Here is a 27178-nt window from a genome sequence, read left to right on the forward strand (position 1 = left end):
GCCATCGTCATTGTTTCTAACGCATCGGCAATGATGAGCGAAAATGAGCAGAGAAATCTTAGATTTAAATTATAACGCGTTTCAATCTTGCGCGGATAGTAAAAAAAGTTCCAAGGCTATACTAATTACCGAGAGCTGACACAGAATATGGTCAATACCTCTGAATTTTAGTATATCTATGACATCATTGAGAAATACTTACGGTCAGTGTGTTAGGAATTCCTCTTTGATAATGATGATCTCACTGCCCCAGGCTGTATCGACTCCGCTGCAAAATAATCTAAGGAAGAAAAGGATAACGTTAATCAATTTATTCGAATTTATTTGCAACATGTACTATGTATGCCAGTACAATCATTATACAAATGCAAATGAAATATTAGCCGATAATGATAACTGGCTGCCTGTAAGTTGACCACCATGCTGTCGAAACTAAATATATTTTCTCTTCCACGTCTGGAGACTTAAGTTAAGATGCAAATCGCCATACATACTGTTCCTGCCATAGAACAACCATTAACACAGTTTTTGCACGGTTTGGTGTGGAAAAGTTACGAAAATCAATCAAACAGTAAAAGCATTGTGAAATTGCTGATGTTTTCTTTTAATTATACTGCGGAACTCAACAGTTTGCCACACTTCCACATTCCACAACTTTAAATGCCAATTACATTGAGTTTTTTTTAACCGCTGAAAGAACTGTTTGCACTTCAGAAGAAAATTCTCGATCTGTCTTGATGCATTCCTTGCCTAAATTGTCCATGAAACCGTTTTATTCGATTGCAGTACCCAGTGGCGAAGAAATGACAAGTCAAATGGCTGTCGCTGTAGAAAGTTTTTGCCAGGAATCGGTCGAAAAATTTCTTGAGAGTTTCCCTTTGAACACGAAACTGGGCTTATAAGTCCAGCTTCGTGTTGAGCAAATTCTGTAAAGAAATTTCTGGTTCGATTATCTTCAAAACTGCATGCTGCCATCGGGGAAGAAATGCTCAAGAGATTAACGCAAAAGATTCCAAAGACATCGAGATGGGCTGGGAAATTCCTTATAAACGGCAAACCACCTGATACTATTCAATGATTAACCGGCTTAATTTACTAACTTGCTTTGTTTCTGCTATGCAACAAGCGTCTGCTCTCCAAAGCAGTCTGCGCAAAACTGATCCAATCACGCGCCAAACAGGCATTTATATTTCAGCAACAAAGAAGTATAAATAAAACTCAAGAACTACACAACAGCACACACCCTCCGACGGACAGCTGCGATCAGAGAGAGGGAAATTGAGAGAAAGTTTGACACGCACCGAACCGAGGGGCTCGACCAACATTGATAATCGTATACTTTGATCCTCCATTGCACTCACAGTCTAAAGCACTCACGAGTTCCGTGAAACAAGCAAATCATATTCTTACATGTGGTCAGAGATGTGATTGAATATATATTGGTGTACCTACGTTTATTTCGTTGGGGCCGCCGGCATGTCAGCTTATTTTGCTATAGAGATAAGTGACATTTCAACACACGAACACTAGCGCAAGTTTTTCCTCACACAAAAGTGCACGCCGATTGAAAGGCTACTCAGATCGCATATGCAAATATTACCCAATCGATTTGGGTAAAACGGGTAAATAATGATAAAACTAACGTCCGGGGCAAGAGTGCAAATATTTTCCTCGCAGTTTCACAACTACATCTACAAAAAAGGCACGCATACTTTTGAACGTGATTACCTCTATACAATCGTGTGCTACCACTACACATAACACGAGCGATAGAATGAAGAGTAATAAAAACCAATCTTATTGATGTCGTCTGACAAAAATGATCAATTTCGGTAAAACCCGAAATTCGGTGCGGGAGAAAATCGCTTTTCCCCATATTCATGCGCGGGATCTCATTTGGGTGGAATGTGGTGCGCTATGCAGATCATCAAGTGCGATAAACAGCATACCACTTCCAAAGTAAAAGGGTAAAAGTTCGACGCATGGATTTGGAGAAAATCTGAATCTCGATAATGTATTGTTGGAATAATAGTGTATGGTCACAATTTTATAATACATTTAACTCTAAGCACAGAGAACAGACGAACATGCTCGAACAAAATTGCTTGAAAATCTTGTGTAAAGAAAAAACAAGCTCAGTAGCGACATTGACGGCACAGATAACAGACATTTAAGCTCGAACAAAAATACGTCAAAATCGTGTGTAAAGGATTTAGGTGACCCTCAACGCCACCAACGGAGACTGCCCCACTTATAAAGTCGATTTGACCTCACGATGGCAGTGTTCATCGTTAAAATACACTAGCCCACAAAGCGACACGAGCGCCAAACGGCCAAAAACGGCGAGCACTGGAAACAAATTTGACAACACAACAATGTAAGTGATGGGACGCTAGCGCCGCGCAACGGGAGCATAACCACATACTCTAATATGACCGTTACAAAGTTTTACACAAGGCAGAAAGCGAAGATAGACGTCTGTTCTCTGTGGTTCCAATTCATCACGCCATTCGCTCCGTCAGAATTTCCGCCGCTCCATATTTGGCATAAAGTGGTACCAAGATCAGAAGTGTGCAGTTACCAAAGGAAGTGTTAAGGGGTTACACCACAGAGAACAGACGTTTAAGCTCGAACAAAAATACGTCGAAATCGTGTGTAAAGGATTTAAGTGTACCTCAACGCCACCAACGGAGACTACCCCACATATAAAGTTGATTTGACTCCATGATGGCAGTGTTCATCGTTAAAATACACTAGCCCACAAAGCGACACGAGCGCTAAACGGCCAAAAACGACGAGCACTGGAAACAAATATGACAACACAACAATGCAAGTGATGCACGCTAAGAAAATGTTACTCTAAAATGAGTAAGATTCACACAAAACTGAGCTAAACTGGAACAGCTCAAAAAATGAGTAAATTGCATTTCCTGCGATAGCGCTGGCCCAAGTGCAAAAATCCAACTGGTTTAAGCCGTATAATATTCTTCGCATCATCAAGAATATTATACGGCTTGAACTGATGAGATTTTCGCACTTGGGCCAGCGCTATCGCTGGGAAAAAATTTACTCAATTTTGAGTTGTCCCACTTTAGCTCGAAAATGAGTGAATTTTCTGACCGTGTGGAACACTAGCGCCGCGCAACGGGAGCATAACCACACACTTTGAAATGACCGTTACAAAGTTTTACACAAGCCAGAAAGTGAATATAGACGTCTGTTCTCTGTGGTTACACACCATGCGGGGATAAAAAAAAATATTTTTTTAATTGCATAATGTGAGCGGAAATTAAACGCGATTATCTCGAATCTAGAAGCACTAAACGGTTCATAAATAGATGCATAGTTGACTTAAAAATACATTGTTTAAGCTTTATACACCAAAGTCAACGATTTTTTCGTTAAACTCTCAAATAATTGAATTCCTGGAAAAAAAAAACTGGAATTCACCTGAAGAAATTCCTGGACGAATCGCTGGAGTGTATTCAAAATGAAATGTCTGAAGGAATTTAACCCTAAAACGGATACCTTCATGGCCTCAGTTTCGTCACCTCGCTGAGTGTGTTCCATCCTTTGAGCTCTCCGAGCTCATCCGAGCTCTGAAAGGCGCCTGGGGTCCAATGGACCCCATGTATCCCTTTTAGGGTTAAGAAGGAAGTCCCAGAGAAGTCCTAGAGAAATTCCGGAAGGAAACCCTGGGAAAGAGTCTTCCCTGTGTCACAGAGAACAGACATTCAAGTCCGATTCCAAAACTGTGCAAGGAATTTAACGGTCATTTGAAATGACAACACAAGTGGCAACATCGTGGTGGCTCTACTTTTGCAAAGTTCTCACGTTTTTGTTAAAAAAAAGCCGACTTTGGCACCTACTCACGATTTCGAGCGCACAAATCTCTTCGTAAACATAATCAGCGCACCTGAACTTCTTATTTGAAGCTGATTACAAGGGGGCAAGAACAGAATAATAAAATGCACTGCTGTTTGTAGCTTGTTTCTTGCGATTTGTGCGTCTGAAGCTCTGATGCACTGTTGAAGCAGGATTTCAAGACGTTTGTCCTTAACGGCCCCCGTTCCTGCCCGTTATGTTCAAGGAATCCATACTCACCATTCAAATGCGATATGTTCCTGAAGATGGCCGAACGCTTTGGTCCTGTTGGTCCTGTCGAGTCTGGAACCAGAAGCTGCAAGGCCGATTTTGTTGTTTTTTTTTTTTAATGCATTAGAATGATTAACACCAACTTAACAATATGGTATCCCGTATGCTCACTTGTACAATTTCGGTTATTTCACAGATATCCTACTCAGTGGCCAAACGACTAAATTCACTGAACTCGAGCGAAACAATCCACACGCATCGAACGACCGTTCTTCGCCAAAATCTTCACAAAACTGACACGCTTCGCGTCAGATACGATTGACCATGAACCACTACTGGCCGGCCGCATATTACCAGATAGACATACAGACTAGACAGTGGTATATGAGGTGAAATGGCAAGTCGAGGCAAAATGCAACTCCGTGCTTTCCAACCACGTCAGTCTGGTAAAACGTTGTAACATAGAGAAACAGACGTAACACGTAAAACTAACAAATTTGATTAAAAAAACATCGTAACGAAAACGTAATCGCCCAATGCTAAACGTACTGTGTTTGGCCTGGCCGCCACTAGATGGCGATAGTGAGCAAACATCAAACAGGAGCAAAAACGACACCAGCGCCGCGAGTGGTCAATCGACCTACTACTGAATATTTGAATCATTCGTTAAAAAGGTTATCGATGGGAGGCGTTTAGAGTGTGACGTCTGTTTCTCTGTGGTTGTAAGGTATGATCACTTGCCGGACTTCAGCAATTTGCCTTTAATCAACTATTAGGACAAATGAAGATAACCAATAAGCACGGTTCTGATGTAATTTTCCCGACCGAATGTTTTGATGATGTAACCCGCCTTCCTTGTACAGTTGTTTGAACAACTATAAGCTTAGGGTGCATAACTTGATTAATTTAAACAATATAAATGCAATACTTTCCTAATTTCCTTTTCTTGAATTATTAGGAAAGCACGCACTTAAAATCCATCTTTTTGAACCATATTAATGGCTAGTGTCCACTTCGTGAGTTCTGTACAAGAAAATAGAACAAGCAATGACCAAGTAATTATTCTGCATCAAATTTATACTTCATCAGTTCGCAGATGGAAAGTAAGGAATCAAGTTTAACACCGGGTGGCTCTTCCCGAGCCAATCAACTGGAGCACTGGCGTAGCCAGGGCCAAAATCGCAATCTAGCGGAACTAAATTAATTATGACAAAACGAAGCATTTCCGACACATGGTGTCTTCGACAAAGTTGTTTGACATCAGCAGAGGCATCTATTGCTAAGAACATAGTAGTTCGCAACTCGTCCGCATAGGTGGCGTCACCATCTAACTTCTTTGTTTTACATCCTAGAGACTTCGCGTCTTCGACAAAAATGTTTATTTTGGCAAAATAAACAACTCTTTCTCAGACGTCAAAATTCCACAGTCCATTGTTTTCAAGTTATTTAAAAAATAAAGACCTACTATGTATCGTAAAAGTAAAAACAATAGAAATAGTTCATACTATTGCATCAAAATGTGTTTTATAGTCATTTTTTGTCAATATAATCTAGTTTATATGCAATAATTCGAAAACAGTAGGCCGTGGAATTTTGACGTCTAAGAAAGAGTTGTTTATTTAGTCAAAATGAACAACTTTTTCAAAGACATAAACTATCTAATGTGTAACAGTAAAAAGTTACATGCTGGCACTACTTATATTTATACTGTTACTTAAAAGCTATCATCTCAAAAACACCAAAAAATACCTCTCCAAAATTTTGGCAGTATGATCACCTAGTATTGCTTCGTATTTGCTGAAAATTTGAAGTTGCGATTTTTTCATGCCTTTGAGATATTAAGGCATGAAATTCACACTGTTTTTTCGAATTTGTATTTTTATTTTTAATTTTAAATGATAATATTCAACATATTCCCAAACAATGTGTTTTGTTTGACACATATGCATTGGGAAAAAAAAATTCTTCTTCTTCTTTTTCCTCAAGGTTGTCCAGTCTACTGAAAGACTATACTGCCAAGTCTTGTCGTAACGTGTTCTGTCAGTTCGGCTGACGACCAGCCGATTTGAATGTGCGATTTTAACCAAATTATTTTAGATGTTTTTGACGAAATTCGTCTTTATGCACCAATCTTTGGATCGGTGGATGTTTTAAAATGATTTTTGTTTAAATAGTTTATTGTTTTTATTAGGTTTTGTAGTGTTTAAGTTCTTGTAATAAGTTAATTTTAACTTTGATTTCTTGTCTGAGCCCGAAGACCAACCGGCTCGGTTGATCGTTGCTTCGGAACTGGAAAAAAAAAAATTAAACTCTCATGGTTTCTGGTAAAAATGTCAAAATTAGCTTAAAAAACTGTTTTTTCATTGATTGGTTTTTATTGTTTAAATAACTCGAAAACAGTAGGCTGTGGAATTTTGACGTCTGAAAAAGAGTTGTATATTTTGCCAAAATAAACATTTTTGCCGAAGACGCCAAGTCTCTAGGACGTAAAACAAAGAAGGTAGATGGTGGCGCCACCTATGCGGACGAGTTGCGAACTACTATGTTCTTAGCAATAGATGCCTCTGCTGATGTCAAACAACTTTGTCGAAGACACCATGTGTCGGAAATGCTTCGTTTTGTCATAATTAATTTAGTTCCGCTAGATTGCGATTTTGGCCCTTCAGTGTAGGCGTAGCTATAGTTAAAATAACTCGCAGAATAAGGTGTTATTTTTTTCTGGGGCGCAACTGGTGCGTTTCACACCAGAATCCCCTAGAGAATTCCCGATGAGTAATCGGGGGGCAATTGAGAAAGAAATAAAAATAACATTCAAAAATCTCAGCATCGCACGCGCTTAAAGAAAACACACATCTACAACGTGTACGATTCACTCCTCACTCAATCTATTTGACATATATTATGGCACATATTTGACTTGCACACACATGCCATATTCCATAACTCGGTGGTGAATATTGTGCTCTGCTTCGTAGATAATGGATCCTAATTCGAACCAAAGTTTTCCTTGGAACAATTACGAAAAATATTTCCGCTTCATCATCCAAATATGATAATAGAATACATCTTGAGGAAACATGTTAACTATGCCCCACAGACAGCGGCAAGCGTCAGCTGCTATTTTTGGGCATCTGATTCACGAACACTGTTCTTGATCGTTGAAGGTTATCAACAGTTCTTTTATTTGGAAACTAATTCAGATCCAACATACTGCTCAATCCAGCACTGCAGGAGAAGGCTGACACAGCATAAATATCAATAGCCAATCGATGCATACGACTGCAACAATTGTTGGCCATTAATGGCCAATCAAAGGATAGGAAAGATAACCGAGAAAAGGGGGCGTTTACCATACTACTAAGTAGACGTACACAAACGAATGCGCCGTTGAGTTAGGTCAGTGCTACGAGTGGGAAAAGGAATTGTGTATTTTATGGCTTGGAGTGTGGTGTGACGCGCGTACTCAGCATGAGCATGGTATGGTAAACAAATGTGTTGCACAACATGCGAAATAAATCGAAGTCATTTAGATGTGAATGACATGTTCCAGAATGGTTCGTGGGATCATGAGAGTGCTGCAGAGTACCAATATACAATCACGTGATAGGATACTTGCGGGAACTACCGCGCGATCACACTATGTTATACCCCGGACAGACATGTGATACGAGTGTGATTCCTGTACAACGGTACGCAGTGTCAAGAAAATTTTAACAAGACTGACTTGAACTGAGAGAATTTTCAGTATGGCACTCATTTCAAGCGCAATTGTACAATGGTTCTTGTATCACATGTGTGTCATAAGTATTACCAACCGTTTGGGTAACAATGTATTGTGTGGTGGAAAGGCTAGCTGTTGGTTCAGAGCATGTTATTGTTATTGTTTTTTTTTATCAAATATTGTATACAGGGTGTTAGGTTCCTGAGTGCAAACTTTTTAAAGGGTGATAGAGGACCATAAATGGTGACAAAAATTGTTCTACGCATATGGTCAAATCTCAACCGTTACGTAGTTATTGAACTTCCCATGTTTTTTACTCTTATTGCCTTAACTGGCTGTAACATTAAAATGGTCAAACTTATCGCAGTTTTTTTTACTCTTATTCGAAAGATTATTGAATTTTATATCAAATGGCATCTTTGAATCGATTGGTTGAGTTAAATAACTAAGTTTTCTAGAGCAAAATAGCTAAAAATAGTGTATTTTTATTGGTTATTGTCAATTATCTTTTAAACATGCGTATTAAATTAAAATTCTTTATTTGGCAAAGTGTGGCCCCTGTTACACTCTACAATTCGTTCTTTGACACCAAACTTCTAGCTCTTATAGTTTTCTTGCAATTTGGATTTGAATGTGCGGCACAATGCGCAAAAAAGTGCTTTCCATGACAGTTGCAAATTTATGATCTGAAATGCGATGTTAAAATCAAAATTGCAACAAAACGATAAGAGATAGAAGTTTGATGTCAAAGAACGAATTGTAGAGTGGAACAGGGGCCACAACTTTGCCTAAGAAAGAATTTTAATTTATTACGCATTTTTTCAAAGATAATTGACAAAAATAAATTAAAACACACTACTTTTGAGCTATTTGCTCTAGAAAACTTAGTTATTTAACTAAACCAATCGATTCAAAGATGCCATTTGATAGGAAACTCAATAATTTTTCGAATAAGGGTCAAAAAACTTCGATAAGTTGAACCATTTTCATATTATAGCCAGTTAAGGCAATAAGAGTCAAAAACATGGGAAGTTCAATAACTACGTAACGATTAAGATTTGAACATATGCGTAGAACAATTTTTTCTCCATTTATGGTCCTCTAACACCCTTTAAAAAGTTTGCACTCAGGAACCTAACACCCTGTATTTATATTATTTATTTAAATGTCTAAGTGTATAATAAATGTTGATCTCCACAATTTTGTGTTTGAATTATGTTTATTTTACGCTTAGTAGTTGTTACCAAATGCTTGGGAACAAATGTCCAGGTCAATGCAGGGTGTCTAGGGTTTTGTTTTGCGAGGCTAGGGATAGATCTTCTTTTTCTTGACATCAGTCATTAAAAACCTTAATAGTAGCTTTGGGATTAAATTTAAATAAATAGGAGTAGAGTTTTCCATGGCACACAAAAACAATTGTAAAATTTAACATAAAATATTAATTCTATAAATAAGTAAGTTAAAAATTCAAGAGTAAATACTTTCCGTGTACATAAATAATGAAACCATAAAATACTAACCCCTCGGCGTTACATACATCAATTATGAGTCGTCATGGTTGTCATCAGTGGTGCACCGGAAACGAGACGAGAGAGGAAGAGAGCGAGAAGGCGAGAGCGAGAGAGGTAGGGAATAGAGCACCCCAAAGAGAGGGCGGCGATCCAACTAAAACAAAAATAAATCTTTTCAGAATTTATTTTTGCCTACTTGCTCCGGGAGACCCACTATCCATCTCTCTATGGTGAAATGTATCGTGGTGTTACGTAAGCGTGGTGTTCATTGAGGCTACATAAAACTCCGTTTGATCCTTTCTAAGCAGATATTCGGTAAAATACTACGATAAAGATATCTGGATTTCTATATCAGCATAAAGTGAATTGATTATTAAAAAAGTGGATTTTGTAAATAAGTTTTTGTACAGATAGGAATAAGTGAATTGAAAGTAACATTTAAATGAATTGAATTGAATTGAAAAAATAATTAGATTAGTTGGTTCTATTAAGTTTAAATACGTTAAATTAGTTGATACTTTATAGCTTTTCTCTTTATTAAAAATCTAAAATGGCTGCTGGCGTGATAGATTTAGTAATGGAGAAGTTAAAGCAGCACTATTACGACCTTAGAGTTGATCACCTAAACGAGGATGAAGTAGACTATGAACTAGAGATTAGGGATATAGTTTTCAATAATAAGGAGTCCATTTCAAGAAAGCGAAGAGCTCTGAGAGAGACACTGAAGGTCGAGAAAACTAGTGAGATCCCGGTTAGGACTATCAAACAACACCCGGAATTGGAATTTCAAATCTGCGTAGCAAAGTTTAACGAAATTGAGGAAACTATCATGATTTCTTCCAAAGGAGTGCCACCGAGATGTCAATCCAGACTGCTGCACATAGGCAACCGCCTGAGCTTATTACAGGAGCATGTGGGTTCAGAGGACAGTGTCGAAGTTGGTAGGCTACAGGAAGCGGTCTTGGCGAGACTTAATCGGTTTTTCTACGGTAAACGTTCGATGTCTACCGAAGGTGTGGAAGATGGTGATTTGAACAATCTCTTCACCGAAGGAGAACCCTTGACTGGAAAAGTGACGGTACCATCGACCGTCCCCACAGTAACTCATACTTCAGCGTCGACTAGGACCACTGAGGATGACAGTGTGGTAATAAATGCCTTGTTTAGATTGGGGTTGTTAGACTCGGAGAATCCAGGGAATACGGGTGAAGGGGCAGTCAGAAGAGCTTTAACGCAATTAGAACAAGAACTCTGCCTGCTTCGGGAATTTAGGGATGCTCACACTAAGCCAACGGATAATATAGAACGAAGTCAGACCTTGCCAGTCACGACTAGGGCTAATCTTACAATAATGGGTAGTACTACGACCTATACGGGTACTGTTCTCAAGCCTTCAAGGGCTATCGAAGTCAGCTCGGGATACGGCTCCCTAGCATTCACTTCAGCTGTTCCGAATTTAGCTACATTTCCAAGAATAGGTTTTCACACAACTGCTACTTCATGTAGTTCTGTTCCTAGAGTTGCATCCTCGGAGAGTTCGGCCTCCTATGTGCCACGAGAACAGAGACCGTCACTGTTCTATTCAGCACCAGAGGGCAACCAGATGTTTCACGCGACTACGGTTGCGTCGGCTGTTCCTACCGACAGTGGCGCAAATTATAGTAACTGGATGCCATCAACCCAATATAATGTGCCCTTCGTCTCGGTTCAGGCCCCCGTTTCACACTCTGTGATCGGTCGAGGGTACGAATATCCCCAGATGGGCCCAGCTGGTCACATACCAGGGACAGCTGGAATGCATCCGCCACAGCAATACTCGTTGCCTGTGGACAATGTGAGAAACCATTATGGTCACAATTCGTTACCAGTGGCCAAATGGAAATTAGATAAATATGCGGGCACGGATCAAGGGCTCAAATTGAACGAGTTCCTGGTATTGGTTTCTCAACTAGCCCTAGCGGAACGTACCTCTGAGGCAGAATTGTTCGACTCTGCGTTTCACCTTTTTACCGGTCCGGCGCTAAATTGGTACATGACCATGCGGTCGTCCGGACGACTAGTCAGCTGGAGACATTTAGTAGCCGAACTTCGTCGAACCTTTGCGCACCCTGAGCTGGATTCTTTGGTACGAACAAGAATCTACCAAAGGCGTCAGCAAAGAAACGAATGCTGCTGTGACTTACATTTAATTCAATGGAAAAACAATGGTGTCAGATTTATGTAGAATTAGCGTTATGTTAAAATACACATAAATAAAAACGAAAAAAAAACATGTGTCAAATGCATCTGACTAACGTTGACGTTTATGGATCAGTCCATAAGGCAAGCACATGAATCGGTCGTGTCAATTTTTTTCAGTGCGCTCATAAATAGGCAAGTTCCACCGAAACGTCAAACGATTTTAGACTAGCCGTGCTTATCATTTTAGACGAAATCATGCACTGTGAATTCCAAGCAAGAAAAAATCATTTTATTCCGCAATGATTGACAACATTTACCACATACGTGAATGGAATTTTCAATTTGCTCTAAGATGCCTATCTGTTCTGTGACAAAAGCCATGATATGCAATGAGCCATTTTACGAGACGTTTCGGATCAGCTGATCGCTCATTTCATGAATGAAAATTTGACAGGAGGTTGCGCCCAAGCCCGTGAGTGTTAATATCAATATCAACACTGTTGTCGTTTCGTAAAATAGACTATTCTTGAATAGCAAGTCAAGCTGCGGGGTGGGAGGACTCCCCCTCTCCCCTGGGGCTTTCTGGGAAGACTATAAAATGACATGGCGGAATCTGGGAAGCTCTCTTGTAATTTTGGTCCGAAGAAGTGAAGGAAGTGACGGTTGAGTCTTGCTGATTGAAGTTCCGCGAGTGCTTTCAAAACCTGAAAGTGCAATGGTGAACAAAGAACCCAATAGCTGAAATACCATTTTAAATAAAAACTTTCGTTAAAGTTCACCTGTACGGGTCAATGTTGTGTCGCATCACGGACGGCCAGCAAAGTGCACCTTCGGATGATGAGTCATCACATTGTAAGTGCTGGCCGAGTTAGGCACATTTGACCATAACGTACAACTGATCCCGAGCGAGTACGTGATGCAAAAGAACAATCGATCGAAGAGTTTCGTGATGACCGACCGTATCTTGAAATGTGGTGTTACGTCAAGTCTGTTGGTGTCGGTCCTTATGAGGTGCAACTCGCTCGAAGACCACGCACGAAGATTGTGCGCGCAAAGTACCACTTCTCGGACCCGGAACTACGGCTCTACGCTATAACGGCCAATAACCGTCAAAGCACCCCCCCCCCCCTTGTGATTATGTGGTGAAAGATGTCCTCTGGCTAATTGTGAGGGCAACCTGAATCGAAAACAAAGAAGAAGTCGATGCAGTGGAAGAAGAAACATCGGAGAAGAAGAAGAAGAATGTGCAAGTAAGCCCCAGCGTCTACAGGACCGGACGATCATCGTAGCAGCAACGGCCGCAACGTACCGGTGAGCTCAAACCAAAACCCCCTTGTTAAAATAACACAATAAAAAAGTACATAACCACAAAACTCTGTGAATACCTGAAATATTGTATGGTCCTCTGAACCACAGCTGTAATTTACTGTCCCTTGCAGAAAATCTTGTTTTCCTTTGCCCATTTCGCTTGTAATGTCCGCCTTTTCACCACTATAATACCCCAGAAATTCTCCAAGACCACCTCAACGACCCTGAGATCCAGGTAAAGAAAAGAGGCGTTGAGCGCCCACCCCGGAAGCAGCCGTCGGCTCAAGACCAGCAGCTTGGGGCTTTGGCAGGTCCCCGTCTGGGACCGAGCATAAATACCTGGCTCAAAGAGAATCGTTTCAACTACCCACATGATAAGCTCTCAAATTTTATGCCGCCGTCCATCACCGATTGGAAGAGAGTTTGTGGGGCAATAACAGGCTTGATTCATGGGTGAACGCGCTACAACGGACCAGATGTTCGCCATCCGCCAGGTGAAGGAGAGCGGGGATAAACACGAGTGGAACGATTTTCACGAAGTCTGTTCAGCTGCTTGGTATCGCTGATGATATAGATCGAGCTATAATATCTAAACTTGAGACGATGATGGCGAGCTCTAGGGAGGAATCACTGCGTTTGCCACCCCGAATTTTTATCGATGGTAATGAAATCGAGGCAGTTGAATAATTCGTGTACCTTTGGACTCACTTGTAATCGCCGACACCGACACCAGCAGAGATATTCAGAGGCACATTGTGGCAGGAAATCGAGCTTACTTTGTACGCCACAGAACTCTACGATCGAACTTAGTTCGCCGTAACACGAAGTTAACCAGCTGCAAAACGCTTATTAGACAGGTAGTCCTCGATGGTCATGGAATATAGAATTTACGTGCAGAGGTCCAACGCGCCCTTGAACTTTTCGAACAGAAGGTGTACTGCGTACCATCTACGGCGGTGTGCAGATGGAAGATAGGACTTGGATAATGTGAATGAACCACGAGCTGCATCAGCTACTGAGAGAACCAACCATCATCCACGCCGCGAAAAACGGGAGGATACGGTGTCGTCATCAGGATTTTGGATAGCAACCCGATTGAGATGGTTCTCGAGAGCTGTTCGACCGGTACAAGAAGACGTGATGCGCAGCGAGCTAGGTGGGTCGATGAAGTGGAGGAAGATTTGCAGAGTGCGGAACTGGAGACGCACAGCCATGGACCGAGTCGAATGGAGACGACTCCTCGGGACACTCAGGCCTTAGTCTGACCGGTAAGGTAAGTTTGATCGACGCTGCCCAAGAAACACGAACTATGATAAATGAGTTTTTGTTATGCTGCGTAAAGTGAATATTGTGGGTGAAAGAAATAAACTAGCAGGTGTCCAGAAGACGGTTTAAGGTGAATATATAACGAAGCCACATCTCGAATTTTCAAGAGCACAAATCTGAGGAATCAAAAGACGGATTGCGCTGAAAAGTTGATCGATTGGTGACCTGCTGGTGGTGACCAATCGATCAACTTTTCAGCGCAAACCAATCTTCGGTTCTTCAGGTTTGTGCTTTTGAAAATTGGAATTGTGGCTTCGTTATATATTCACCTTAAAGGTATCTTTGATCCGTCGAATATGCGTCTCTATCGGAAAGTGAACTGTTCATGCGAGGAAGAGATTATTGATGAGGAATCGGATGTAGAATCAAGTGTAGAATACCAAGATGTGGAATACTTAGATAAAAAAAGAGATGGATCTAGGTTTAGAAATAAAGTATTCAGATCAGGATTTAGATAGGGTATCTAGATGAGGCAAAGATGCATAACCCTTTCGCGACGAAGTGCAAAAAAGTGAAATTTTCATACAAATGGCTCAACTTCGGCTCCCCTGGACACATTGGCGTAGCTAGGGGGGGTTCCAGGGGTGCCTGGCACCCCCTAGAACAAATTTGGCACCCCCTAGAATTTTTCCTTGACTGGCACCTAAAATTTAAAACTTCACACAATAATTCCAATATTTATTGATGGCACATTTACCCTTTGGAGACGGCATTTTCATCTCTCTGGATGCAACCTCGCTTGCCTAGAACACGTTTGTGATGGTCGATTTTCTTGGCTGGGCAAATACGACCCATCCGTCCACAAAGGGTTAAACAAAACATAAGCAAACCTATAATTACTTATACAACTGTTGTACTTGTTGGCGCTTTGGATATTGGTAAGAACAATGAACAGACTTCTACATTTATTCAATGATTTCTCTTTGCCTCCTTTATGGATTCCTCCCGATATTTCTTCAATAAACTTTCCTTAGGATTCTGCTTTCTGATGGTGTTGTCCATACAAGAAATGTCTGCAGAGATTGATCCAGCAATTTCTCCGGTGATTCTTCTAAGAATTCCTTCAGAGATTCTTCCAGAAATTTCTCATGGAGTTCCTCCAGGAGGTTATATTGGCCTTCCTCCGGCAATTGTGGCTAGAATTCCTCAAGCAACTCCAGCTGAGATTCTTCCAGCAATTTCTCTTATAACTCCTTTAAAAAATCTCACTCTGGTACCTCCAGGAATTCTACTAGGGAAGTTCTTCTGGAAATTCTTCCGGAAAATCGCTCTGTGATTTATCTAAAAATCCCTTCGGCGATTCTTCCAGAGATTTCTTCAAGGATTTATCCTCTAGAAATACCACAAGGGATTTCTCCAAGAATTTCTATTGACCTTCTTTCATGAATTCCAGCTGGAACTCTTCAAGCAATTCCCTTTAAAACTCCTTCAGAAATACTTCTAAAGATTTCTTCTGGCATTTTTCCTGTGATTCCTCCTGAGATTACATTAGGGATTCCTCCAGTATACTTCTACCGATTATTTCAAGGAGAACTGTAGGTATTCCTCCAGGCATTTGTTAGAGGATCTTCTCTTAGGATTTCCCCGACATCCCTGGTTCAAGGATTTCTCTAGAAATTACTTTTATGATACCTCCCGGAATTCATGGAATTCCTCCAGATATTCCAGCCTCAAGCAATTTCTGTGGTTCTTCCAACTATTCTTCCTCCAGATATTCTAACCGTGGTACTTCAGAAATTATGCTACGGATTCTACGGATACCAGGGAATCTTCCTGGAATTCTTGCAGAAATTCTTTTGGTTGTTCTACCAGGGATTTCTCTAAGGACTCATCCAGGAATTCCTCAAGAAATTTTATCCATAGATTTCTCCAGAAATTCCTCATGGAATTCCTTCAGAAACTCCGTTTGGCCTTCCTCCAAGAATATCTGAAACAACTCCTCCTGCGGTTCTACCAGCAATTCCTCCAGAAGTTCTTACTATGATATGGCCAGAAATTCTTCTAGAGATTCCTATATGAATATATCCTAGCATAGTGGCTGGAATATATCAGAGAAATCTTTCTGAGAATCCTTCATATATTCCTACACTGAAATAAATTTTGTTGTGGAAACTACCGATTCCATAGTAAAATTACTAACCGTACCTATGATTCTCAACCGACAACGATTTCCAGTTAATTCCACTAAAACACTGTCAACTCAACTAGCAGTGCAGTTAACATTACTAAAAATAATCTTAATTTAACAGATGAGCATTGTATTTTTAACCATACTGTGTTGTAAAATGCGTGTCCAGGAAAAAATAACAATGTTTTGTTGTTGAGACGACTACGCGTTTAGTTAAATTTACTACAATGCATTGTAATTTCAAACATATTTCAGTTACCTTAACAGATTTTGTTGTCGGTTGAAAATCATAGGTACGGTTAGTAATTTTACTATGGAATCGGTAGTTTCCACAACAAAATTTATTTCAGTGTACTGCGATTCCTTTAGGGCCTTCTTTACATATTCTTCAAGAATACCTCTACCGGTTCTTCCAGGGACTTATCTAGGTATTCCAAGGATTTTTCTTAAGATCCCCCCAGGCATTCCTGATGAGGTTTCTCTAGAAACTTCTGTATAAATACTCCAGCAATTCTTCCTAGGATTTCTGCTGAGATTTCTACAATGATACATCTCAGAATCCTTCTAAGAATACCTCCTGAGATTGTTTTGGGATTTGTTCAGAAGCTCTCCGGTGGTTCTTATCCAAAAATTCTCTCATAATTTTCTCATAGATTTTCTCCCATGAACTCCTCTTTGCCTCCTCCAGGAATTTCAGCTGGATTTCTCAAGCTATTTCTGCTGTAATTCATTCAGCAATTCCTCCTCGGACTCCTCCAGAAATTCTTACTACAATACATCCCGGAATTTCTCTAGGGATTCTTCTATGAATTTTTCCAGGGATTCCTTCAAAAACTTGCTGGGATTATTCAAGGAAATCTTCCTAGGAGCCTTGCAGAAGTACCTTCGGTGTTTATTCCTGGAAATCCCAAAGGATTTTTTTCCTGAGATTTCTCCAAATATATCTCATTGGATTCCTCCAGGAACTCTTCTTGACTTTCATCCAGGAACTCCTCCTGGGATTCTAAATCGATTTCGGCTGCTTCTAATGTTTCAGGCATGCCTTCTAGGTCTCCTCCAGGAATTCTCACTGTGATACCTGCAAAAATCCCTTTACGGATTTCTCCAGGCATTCTTGCTGGGATTCTTCTAGGAAGTTTTCCTATGATACTTCCAGAAATGCCTTTGATTTTTTCAGGGATTTTTCTTAATACTCATCTGAGAATTCCTCTTGAGTGTTTAATCATGGATTACTCTAGAAACTAATCATGGTATTACTTCTAGTACTCTGATGGCCTTCTTCAAAGAATTCCAGCTGAAGAAATCCCAACAGAAATCTCTGTAGGAATTCCTTTACGAATTTCAAGAATAGTTGGAATTTCCAGAGAAATCTTAGGAGGTATTACTAGACAAATCTCTAGTGAAATCCTATAGGAATGAACGGGAAAAACTTATTGATTAGAAGGCACCGAATGTTGCTATTTGACAAATTGAGAGATAAATTTGTGAAAAAAAACGCATTCTGGTGGGATTCGAACCCACGACTCCGTATTCGCTAGACCATTTTTTTGAGAGTTCCTTCGGCATGGCTTTTTTTTTTGAAAATTTCTGTAGTAGTTTTCAATCAGCAATTTCTTTGGTTTATTTTTTCTATAATTTCAATGGCTATTCCTCTGAATTTATTTCAGCAATTTCTTTTTAAGTTATTTTGCAACTTTTTTAGGCAATTTTATCGTGATTACTTTTGTTATTCTCTATGATTCAATTGTATTTATATATATTGCTTCCGAAAATTGCTGAACTGGAAATTCAGAAATTCTCAACTGGACTTGCTCAAAAAAATCCTATAAAATTCACGAAAACCTTCCTGACAAATTCCCAAAGCAATTGCCAGAAAAAAAATCCATCAAAATAACCTTTGAACTTTCAAAGTAGTTGCCAAAAGAATTCATATAAGAATTACCACAGGAATTCCGGAAGGCTTTTTAAAGAAATTGGCCAAATCCAATCTTAAAATAAATTGCCGAAATAGGGGAAATTACCTATTCTCGGCCGTTTTGTTCTCTTCGTCTTTGGGGTTTTTTTTGAAACCAATTAAACTCAGAGTTGGTCTCAAATCCTTCCCAACTAAGCTGAATTATATGGCCAAGTTTCAAGCAATTTGGCTGACAAAAACCCCCCATGACGAAGAGAACAAACCTGCCGATAATACCCATTGTCACCCTATATTCTATAAAAAATTGCACAAACATTCACAAAAAAAAAACGAAGAAATTCTCAAAAAAAATTTTAAAATCATCAAAGGAATTTCTGAAGGAAATTTAGAAAGAATTCTAAAAGTGATTGCAGTGACAGATTTTTTAAAGAACCGCCAGAGATTTTTTTTCAAAGAAATTCCCGAAGGAAATCTCTAAGAAAATTGCCCAATCAATTTCCAAAGGAATTACCGAAGAAGTTCCTAAAGTAATATTAGAAGTTTCCAAAATTTCAAAAGGATTTGCTGATAAAATTCCCAAATAAATGTTCAATGCAAGTAATATCGGAAATGCCCAAAGTGTTCCGAAATCATCTGCTGCAGGAATTTCTTACATAATTACTGAAGAAATCTAGAAGAAATTGTCTAAAGAATTCCTATTTAAATTTTAGAAGCGATTTATAAAAGAACTTCCGAAGGAGTTTTCAAAAGAATTGGTGAAGAAATACCTAGCATGGATAATGAAAGTACGAAAAATCAACGAAAATCGGAAAAAAGTAGAATGCCGAATACATTGTGAGGAAGCTCCCAGAGTCAATGTCGAATTAATCACCAAAGGTTTCACTAAAAGAATTCCCAAAGGAATTGCTTGAAGAGAAATTAGAGAGTTTTAAAAAGCAATTATCAATAGAATTGTTGACATTAACAAAACATCGCTTGAAAGACTACTGAAAAATTGGCGAAGAAACTCCCGAGAAAACATTTCAAAGGATTTGCTAATGAAGTAAAAAAAAAAACAAATAAACTGCTAGTGGAATTGCCAAAGTAATTTCCGATGAAATTTTCAAAGGATGCGTAAAAAAGGTGTTCAGTATCAAATTCTAGACATATTACCAAATAAATTCCTAAGGAAATTGCCGAAGAAATTTGCCAAATTCAAAGGAATTACTGAGAGATTTCATAAAGAAGTCTTAAATCAAATAAATTGCAAAACAATTTCCAAATAAGTTGCCGGGAATATTCCCTGAGGAATTACCGAAACAATGTTTAGCCGAAAACACAAATTTCTTTATTATATTATAGTTTAGAATCAGAATCCTGAAGAGAAAAATCGAAGTTCGATATTAATGTTGTGGTCAAACCAAAAATGCAAATATATATCCTGATTTAACAATTTCAATGCCACAAAAGTTCAACTTATTGGACGCAGTGGCTTAATTTCCACAACATGGGAGGAAAAAAGACTCTTACAATTGTTCTTGGAAACTATTTTATAAGGGTTGTTATTATGCAATAAAACAAAGAGTATGTAACGTTGAATACAAGTTAAACGTAAATTTGTTAATATTTGATAGTTTCCGAGATTTACACTTCTAATAATTGCTCTGAAATTGTATTCTTAATCAATATATTCAATCCACAAAGGGGTTGTGATGATTGTAAAGTTCCAACTGAAAATACAAATTCCATGTATTAGGGTAATTTTCCAATTGTTGCACGGCTAAAAACTCGCCTATTGTTGCACACTCCATGTTATTCTTATGAGGTGTGCAACAATTGGCGAATTTTTAGCTGTGCAACAATTGGAAAATTACCCTGTAGGTAATCAAGTTATCAAGTTCTCAAACCTCACATAAGTGTTAAGTCAGTACAACGGTTCGGATTTTTCAAAAACAAAAAAAACTGTTCTTTAAAATAAAGCGCGTTTAAAATTTCGGGCTTATTTGTCTCGCGATATTTTTGTAATAAGAAGATGAAAGTGGATCGGTATCTCTTTTTGCAAAAAAAAAAAGCAAAACAACCTGGAAGCCACTGAAACTGGCACCCCCTAGGAAAAAATCCTAGATACGCCAATGCCAGGACACTCCATATTCCCCAACAAACAGACAATTATTGTTCCTTATTTAGAATTACTATTTCTTTGCTTTCGATAGAGTAATGCGGGGCAAAAGTTCGCACGGGGCAAAAGTTCGCAGTGGGCCTTTTTCTGAGCACGAGTTAAGAACCCAAACAAATCTGTATGGGTTCGACACATAATCAGGTCAGCAACTCGTTAATAAAAATTGGAACGATTTCGTTATGGTTTGGCAGAGTAATGCGTAAAAATGTGTTTCTCGGTGTTTTGATAGAATTTTTGGACCTTTTGGAAAAAGAATTTGTAGTAACAGGAAGAAGAAGAATCTCATAACCTCTTGATGTCGGAGAACTGTTATTCCATAGTAATTCGCGAGGTGCACTCGAATAAACAATAAACTACTAGTGCTTCTTGCCGAAAGGGACATTGTTAAAACCTCGACAGTGGGGCAAAAGTTCGCACTAGATATCTGAGTCTAGTACATCAATATAATTACAGAATCTTTGAAGCAATGATAATTTCGTATAGAAACTACTATATATGCATAATATGTGTAGTAGACCTGTTCACTTTGAAACTTTTTTTCTCCGATTCTCCGTAACACATAAAATTATCAACCCACATGCAAAAACAAGTCTTCAGTCCAAAATTGAGCCAAATTGATAAAGATTTAAAGGTTCAATTTGGCTCAATTTTGGACTGAAGACTTGTTTTTGCATGTGGATTGATAATTTGATGTGACACGGGTAGGTAAAAAAAAGTGAACAGGTCTAATGTGTAGTATGCACCCTGAAATCGTTGCGGCAAAGGGTTTGAATTTACTTTTGTAAGAAGATTGATTGTAATACATTATGTTCACCCATTTAAATCAATAAATGAAAAATGACTAAAAAACATTTTAAAACATTTTCTCCGTTATCCTCGTCGTGTCTTTTCGTATGTTTTTGAGGGTCTTATGTTCATCTACTTTAACAGGGTCTTTCATAGCTTAGTTTGTAAATTCACATTTATAATTTATCACCATACTGACGGGGATAAGATTCGGCTACGGTCCCGTTCAACAGTTTTGCTGCATTTTTTATTTTTTTTTTCCATGTATTTTGTGCAACACGTATCTCTATGATTACCCCACAAAGTATTTTGACAACTTCAGTAACGCTGTAAAGGACAGCTCTTAGTTAATAGTTGTGGAAATCTTCATAAAACACACTATACAAAGGTGAACACCAGGTCGTATTCCAGTTGGGCCGTAAAGCTAAGAACAGAAAGAAACAAATTTCATGGCTAGAGTGAAAAGACGAACATGAATTAACATGAAAAAAAAAATGAACATCACACCAATAAACTACCCTGTACAAGGTGCGAACTTTTGCCCCGCATAATGCGAACTTTTGCCCCCACTATGGGGCAAAAGTTCGCATTGGAGTACTTGTTTTAAAAATTGTTTTACTAAAGCTACAAAAGGAACGCGCAAAAATCTAGTACTACGTTTTGAAGGTAACATGATAGGGACCCGTTTAACGAAGAAAAACGATATTGTTTTCTTTTCGATCAATAGTTATTTTGTGAAATCTGTTAGGTTCGCACTTTTGCCCCGCATTACTATATCTAGCTTGGACGACCTGGATAAATCGGAAAATCAAAATAAGCGACAGATAAAACTTTTTCATGTTTTACGGATTTTCTCCATTTTTTGTTTAACTTGTTGTGGCAAATCTCACATGAAACGTTAACAAAAGATTGTTTGCACGCATACATGGCTTAGTATGCATATGGGTCAATAATTGTTATTAAAATCAATAATTATTATTAAAACAGTTTATATAACACAAAACAAAGACTAAAATGAAAAAAATATGCGAAACTTTCATTGCTCAATTATTAAAACAGTTTATATAACACAAAACAAAGACAAATGAAAAAAATATGCGAAACTGTTATTGCTGAACAGCACAATAGGAAGTAAGCAGCTGCGCCTATGCTAAAGTGCCGGTAGTGGCGCTTTTCTGATAAATGCGGTAAACGTGATAACAGTGTAAACAAGCAGAAAAGTTTGCGCTACGGAATCATAGACGGCGCTCGTGTTCCATGTGTTTTTCACATATACAGCGGCGCCGCCTGGCACCTATCCACTCGAAACATCATGCGCAACACGGGTGAAAAATGCCAGTCAGAAAAAAAGAAGTAAACAACTTGAAATTTGTATGGTGATGTAATCAATTCTCTGTTACTGCAATGAATCCAGAAGAAACGCGTAGGTATAATGATTTTGTTTCTAGTTTACAACTTTTTGCCCCATGGCACAAATCGCTGCGATGCGGAACGAGTGCAAGCCAATGATTTGTCCATACAAGAAAAATGATTTTACTTTTAATGTGGTGGCGCCATCTCTGAGAAAAACAAGCTTTGATTTCTTACTATTGTGCTGGTGCGTCACGAAAGGGATAATTAACTGATTATTTCCGATGATTCTCGCGCTTAGTATCATCACAGAGAATAGACATCCAGGCTAGACCAAATTTCATTCGGAAAGTTGTGTAAGGATTTGAATCTTTACTTGAGTAAGGTTGCAAACCAATACACGATGACAACACTAACGCCACCAAACACCATATTGCCACAGTCAGTGGTGAATTGAAATATTTCAAGTGGTGAATTAAATTAGTATGGAAAATTAACCGATTGCAGCGCCACGCTATTGCCACTTGTGTTGCCGATTTCAAATGGCCGTTAAATTCCTTACACAGTTTCGGAACTGGACTTGGATGTCTGTTCTCTGTGGTATCATACAGGCGTATCTACAATGATCGATTTCTCTTCATCGATTTTCTCTTCGGATTATCCCGGGAAATACTGTTGGGATAGGCAATACCCGAACCCTGTCTGTTCGACCTAAGCGGCCGAACCCACCATGCGATGAGCTGTCAACCCAAAACACGAGCGCAGCGGTGTGCGCGCCTTTTTAGTCAAACTTGATCAGTTGTGTTTCTAACGTTATCTATGTAACATCTATCGAAATAAACAAAGTTACCTTTTTCTGTAATTGCGCGTGTTCCGCGTTTTATTTCCGGTATCACTGCCAACCTGAATCCCATTAAATACGGCCATTATTCTGATGATCTCTCGGTGTATTTCGGTGAAGGACGACTAGGACTAGTATTCAAAACAACAAAAACAATCGAACATGATTTGCCGGCCAAGTTATTAACCAAAGACAAAATCGATGAAGAGAAATCGATCGCGAGAATTATAACAGACTCACCGAGCTGTAAGCAGACAAGTTCTGAACCACCCAATGTAAGTTGTTTGTCACCAAAAATGTGAACAAGAAACCAGTTTGATTTGTAACGTGTAACCGTTGTTACAAGGTTCATATCAGTCTTTTGAATTTGCGCCATGTTAGTCGAAGGTTCAGATACGTTACCAAACTTCAGCGATTAGAAAACCACTGGGCTGCAACCTAAATCTACAGCTAAACATGGCGTGACCCAAGTCATAGATGATGACGTCACGGAACTTAGGAGATGGCTGAAGGGTTCAAAGGACTTTCAGTGGGCGGCCATCGTCCACTTTGAAACAGGCGAGCGTGTAGATCGGATGTGCTAACTAAAGTAATTGTGGAGTGTTCGAAACAGTTGATTGTGCCAGAAATGAGGTGTGCCAGAGTTAACCAGCATTCAGGTAACTAAGCCCTCGAAAATCCTGATGGATCTTAACTGACCCTGGAATGTCCTTCAATAGGACCTTTTTTTGGGTTTCTTTAAAAACCAGCCTTCTGATTGGTGTGTCCGAGTACCGCCAGTGCACGCAACGGTTTGGGTTTCCGTAAGGTGCCAAAATCTAAAAGTAAAGGATTACCATTGGTCCTCTGGCTTCGGCCATAACCACCAAGGAGAACAAAGCTCTCGGGCAAAAGCCCTAAATCTCAAGGAGAGATTCCCTTCTCGGTACGACAAAGGGCGGCCTTGCCGTCGTCGACCGACTAAGATTGAAGGAAGCGCCTGTAGTCCGGAACCATCTCCACACACCGCCATTCCAGTCATTCTCCAAGCGCCATTGTACGTTCCAGACGTCGCAGATCGTCGGCAGCTGTTCCGCCATCTTGCCACAGGACGGCATCGAGTCTCGCGCTGCTGAGTTGTTGTCGGGCAGAACATTAGTTTCAAACGGAAGCTTTCGTTTGGTTTTACTCCGGCAAAAGCCTATAATTCTAGCGTTTGATTTGAATCACAGCAAACTTAGGCGCTGTCCATAAACTACGTAGACTTTTTTTGGGGCATCTCAGAACCCCCCCTCCCCCCTCGTAGACTTTTGTCCATACAAAATTTTCAAAATTTGTATGGAGCGTAGACTTTGGCCAGAAACCCCCCTCCCCCCCTAAGAGTCTACGTAGTTTATGGACAGGCCCTTACGACGAGTTGATATTGTTGAGATTCATCTGGACCATCCTAAGTTTACAGATCCAACAGATCCTTACGCAGCACTTTCGAATCAAATAAAATCATGTATTTCAAATTACAAATTTATCACCCTGGGTTTCTACATCAATAATTATTGTATTATTTATAAGAGTCGCCCGACAGTAAAATGTTAAAAATTCCCGATGACTAACAAGAATTCCCGAGGTTTTCCCGACTTTTTTATATATACTCTGTATCAACGAATATTCTAGACATATTTATTTCATAATAACGGTCTATCGGGGCACCGAACAACGACATTAAACATTCTGAGCCTGTGACTCACCCCAGTGCTATTTTTCGTCATCGCATCGGCAACGATTTATGAAAATGAGCGAAAAATTTTTAGATTCAAAAAATAATGGGTTGCAATATTGCCTCTAAGGCTATACTAATTACTGAGAGATTATCAGGAGCGACTGACCCAGAATATGCTTCATACTTCTCAATTTAAATATATATCAATGACATCATTGGGAAATACTTACGTTCCGTGTGCTATTCCTACTTGAAAGTGGTGATGACCTCACCGCTCCAGGTTGTTCCAACTCCACACAGAATCTAAGAGTAAAAAGGATAACGTGAATCAAATTATTCTATCTTATTCCCAATACTACATGTTTCAATACAACCACAAACGCCAAAAAATATTGGCCTTTAAGTTCGCTTATAATTAAGTGCCCGAGCAACACATTCCACAGAAGAGTCACGGTAGAAATTATTACAGTTGCGTTAAATTATTGTGACTTACTTCTAGCAAGTAAGTACTTATTTGTTAGAAGTCAGTCACAGTGGCTTCTGCGTAACCAAAACCTACGCTGTCGTGACTCTTCTGTGACACGTGTGTTGCATGACTGCACAATAATGACCAGACAAGACCACCATGATCCCTACTAAATATGCTTCCGGTAAAAGTTTTCCATTTCTAGCCACTTGAGTTAAGATGCGATTCGCGATTACAAAATTATTCCTGCCATGATAGATCGTGAAAACGCGCCATCCGGGAAGTTCTTTGATTCATATACCTACATGAAAATGAAGCTGATTTCCCTCACCAACGGATGGACCAATCAGCATAACTTTTGCACTGCTCAGTTCTTCTTCAGAGTAGCTGTCTTTGTATTAAGTAAACGTTACGAGAATTAACTAAAAATGTAGAAACATTGAGAGAGTGCTGAAATGTTCATGAACAGAACAGAAGCTGATCAGAACCTCAACACGATCGCAACAAAACCGATCTAGACTGTGTGGTGCTGCAATGAACTTAACGCCTGCCACATTAAATACCACAACTTAAAATAACAATACATTTGCCACGACAGCTAGGGGGCTGTCCATTAATTACGTAAGGGTTTTTGGGGGGAGAGGGAGTTTGAGAAATCTTACGCGCCATACAAAAATATTAGGGTTCTCATACAAAAAATCTTACAAGAGGGGGTGGGGGTGTCGAAAAATCGTAAAAATGCCCTTACGTAATACATGGACAGCCCCTAGTACATACTCAAATATTATTATCGCTGGTGTAGGCTTATACAGTGCGAGAAATAAGTATAAAGACAGAGCCGTTTTCCATACAAGTAATCATGTTTAGGGATCAAAATCTCTTTTTCTAGCGAGTCGATTGTTATGGAATTTTGTCTGCAACCTTAATATAACTAGAATTTTGGCTAGAAATATAAATCATCATCCATAAAAACGTTTATATCGACTTTTCAGAATCAAATAAATATAAAGACACTTTTTTATATGGAAATCAGTGTCTTTATATTTATTTGAATCTAAAAAGTTAATATAAACGTTTTTATGGATGATGATTTATATTTCTAGCCAAAATTCTAGTTATTTTAAGGTTGCAGACAAAATTCCATAACAATCGAATCGCTAGAAAAAGAGATTTTGATCCCTAAACATGATTATTTTGTATGGAAAACGGCTCTGTCTTTATACTTATTTCTCGCACTGTATCATTTAATATTGAATTATCCTACCGCTAGAAGTCCAGCCCAAGCAACACACAAGTCACAAAGAAGTGTCGACAGCGCAGGTTTTTGGTTGCACAGGAGCTACATTCAAGTAAATCTAACTCAAAGGCAGAATTACTTGAAAATGACTGTTGTCCAACCAAAAACCTGTGCTGTCGACACTCCTTTGTGACTTGCGTGTTGCTTGGTTTCCTGTTGCTAGTTTCCTGTTGAGCGAATCCGCTCAAGTAATTTCTGGTCCGATTATAATTACTGGCTGTAACCTGCCTAACATTCCACAGTCAATCCCAGTTTCGTGTTCAAAAGGAATCGCTCAAGAAAGTTCTTGACCGATTCCTGTCAGAAACTTTCCACAGTGACTGCCATTTGAATTGTCATTCCTTCGCAACTGCGTACTGCGATCGAAGAAAAACAGTTTCTTGGGCAATTCAGGCAAGG

At 39.2% G+C, this 27178-nt stretch overlaps 2 protein-coding genes across 7 annotated transcripts in view; both read right to left on the reverse strand.

Moving 5' to 3' along the window:
• The window catches only part of LOC109424595 (uncharacterized), a 54809-nt gene extending 49845 nt beyond the window's left edge, over positions 1–4964 (reverse strand). For 2 of the 5 annotated variants that reach the window (XM_062844543.1, XM_062844541.1), the window contains exon 1: positions 203–1491. The gene's annotated coding sequence lies outside the window, so the exon portion shown is untranslated. Of the gene's footprint in view, positions 1–202; positions 1492–4104 lie in introns of those variants that run through there. The other 3 variants (XM_029855100.2, XM_019699765.3, XM_062844542.1) reach the window with 3 other exon arrangements.
• The window catches only part of LOC115256613 (uncharacterized), a 289353-nt gene that overhangs the window by 138295 nt on the left and 123880 nt on the right, over positions 1–27178 (reverse strand). The gene's annotated exons all lie outside the window — the stretch shown is intronic.

The sequence above is a fragment of the Aedes albopictus genome, chromosome 1, assembly GCF_035046485.1.
Source record: "Aedes albopictus strain Foshan chromosome 1, AalbF5, whole genome shotgun sequence".
Classification (NCBI taxonomy): Eukaryota; Metazoa; Arthropoda; class Insecta; order Diptera; family Culicidae; genus Aedes; species Aedes albopictus.